Source organism: Austrofundulus limnaeus, unplaced genomic scaffold (genome assembly GCF_001266775.1).
Source record: "Austrofundulus limnaeus strain Quisiro unplaced genomic scaffold, Austrofundulus_limnaeus-1.0 Scaffold478, whole genome shotgun sequence".
NCBI lineage: Eukaryota > Metazoa > Chordata > Actinopteri > Cyprinodontiformes > Rivulidae > Austrofundulus > Austrofundulus limnaeus.
This window is the reverse complement of record NW_013952880.1, coordinates 283,193-285,940: the sequence shown is the minus strand read 5'-3', so window position 1 is coordinate 285,940 and position 2,748 is coordinate 283,193.

Below are 2,748 nucleotides of genomic sequence, written 5' to 3'. Positions count from 1 at the left end.
AATTTAATGTTACTCTGTATGATGTAATTTTTATACTCGTGTAATGAAACATATCATAAATGGATGTATCATATTTCTACTTTGGTTTCATTTTGAAATAAAGTATTTTTTTGGTAGAGTACTAAAAATGAATTATGTGTTTTTGTGCATGTTTCTGACACAGTTTTTCTGTTTTATTTTACAAACTTTATTAAATTTTGCACCATAAAATATTATTATAACACTGTCTATTCTTAGCTTGTTAATCTGAATACTGTAATTCATTGCTAAAAGGGTAAACCCTGTAAATATCCTGTTTTTGACGTGGCTGTTGCCACCCTGCAGGAGAGCTCAACGTGACGGTCGTTTATTATCAGACCCCGTCGATGTGCTCTCAAAGATCTTTAATAAAACGATCAACTTGCAGTTGGTCCACTTTTTTAATGGATATAAAAGATCTCATTTAAAAGATGGAAAGTGTTACATCGCCATCTACAGGATGAATGCGGTACTGCACTAAAAACCCTTCAATCTAAAGGGTGTGCTCCTCTCTTAACAAGTGACTGAATCATCCAAATGGAGCCCCTCTCCAGGTTGCTGTTCATCCACATGAGCCGTAGGGTCAAAGGTCACCTCAGTCATGTCTGTGATCTCTTCTCATCTGTTGCTGTTGATGATGACAGCTGGTTAACCTCGAGAGCAGAGAGGAAACATTCGGCCCGGCTTTCACAGTCTCCACGTTTTAAGACCGTCCCCTCGACATAACTCACAGTAATAGCTTCCCTTTTAGTGACTGAGGTGCAGCTCTTGGTATGTGCAGAGTGTCAGGAGGGCCCGGCTCGGTGACTGATGTCTCTGTTCTCTAATTAGCTTTATCTGCTGCTTCAGAAGAGGAGGTGCTGTGTTTCTGAATCAGAGGAGATGCTCACATCTGTACAGGATTTATGCACGCTGACAGGATGTTTCATCTTGTGTAGGAGCTGCTCCAGAGGAGACAGATACAGAGGTTTAAAGTCACCTTATTAAAGATAAATTACAGTGTGATATAATGCTTTTTAGTGTCTTGTTTCCAAGGTAATGATGAGTACTATTCTGTAAGGTTTCACTTGTTGCTCTGCTCCAACACAGCTGATTCAGTGATTAAATCACCGCTTCAAGTTCTGCAGAGGCCTGTTGATTAGCCATTCATTCAAATTAGGTGTTGGAGCAGAGAAACCTTTAAAACATGCAGGACAGTACCAGAATTGGAATTATGTTTATATTTATTTATGTTGACTTCCTTTTTGTTTTACTGATTTTATTATGTTTTTTCCAGTTTCCTCGGTCATCAGCCACTTTCTCCTCAGTGAGTTTCTGCCACGCCCACTCTCACCAGTTCCCAGCTCTCATTAACATACTGGATTTCAAATCATAGCATAGCATTTAGCTTTTCTCCTTTGGCCTCCCGTCAAATTCAGAATAGAATTTAAAGGGGGGGGGGGGGGGTAATTTTTAGGCACATCGTTCAATTCTATATGTTCAGTTGTTAAGGAATTAATAATAATAATAATAATAATAATAATAATAATAATAATAATAATAATAATAATAATAATAATAATAATAATAATAATAATAATAAAGATAATATAATAATGATAATAATAATAACTATTTGTAAAGCGCCTTCAAACAAAGCACTGAACAGGAGATAAAATCACAAATAACAAGAGGTGAATTGACAAAAAAAGCAAAGATAAAACCACAGAAAACAAGATAAAACCACAGAAAGCAAGAGATAAAATCCCAAAACAGATCAAAACAATTAAAAAATAAAATTAAGACAAGTAAGATAGTTTGAACAGGTGCGTCTTTAACTTAGCTTTAAAAAAAACAGACCAGAACAAGCCTGCCTGATGTCCTGAGGGAGATTGTTCCACAGAGAGGGGGCACGAGAAGGTGCTGTATATAACACAAATAAATTTGACATTTTATCAGTCTAAAGCATCTAAAAACCTTAAAATTTGGCCTCTGTCTCTTTAAGAACCGCCTACCGTTTCCAACGCTCCCACTTCAGCTTGTCTTTGCAATGATGCTTCGGGGGAGGGGTACTCTGTGGGGCTGCAGACTGAGCTCCAGGGAGGAGCTTTGTGTAAATAGGCGGGGCTTTGTACCAGCAGGCGTTCAGGCAGTTCCACATGACTATCACAGGAGATTCAAGGATTTCTAAAACATGCAGGAATGAGTCAAAGCAACACTGGGTATGTTTTTGATGATATAAATCAGAGGTTCTCAAACTGGGGTCCCTGGAACCCCAGGGGTCAGCGACAGATATCTTGGAGTTCCTCAAAATTTTTTACTAAAATGTTAATTTGATTTTTATTTTTAAAAATACATGAGAACAATGAACTAATAAAACAAACGTGAGAAACTGAATAAAAATATACATTCCTATGGCATTTAGGGGTTGAAATGATAACAAACTGTCTTTTAAAACAACATGGGGTTTATGAGAGGGGTCCCTGGAACTTTTTCCACCCTTGTAAGGGGTCCCCAGACCCAAATGGCTTGAGAACCCCTGATATATATATATAGCTCAAAAAAGTTGATATAGCATAATAAAACTCTTATTCTAACATACAAAGCTCTCAACAATCAAGCTCACCTTGTTGTTGTTCCATATTTTTATAAAAGAGCACTGTGCTCTGCAGCTTTACTTGTGGTAGAGTCTCTAAAAGTAGAATGGCTGCCCTCTCTTGTGATACTAATTTCCAGTTTCTAAGTATAAAC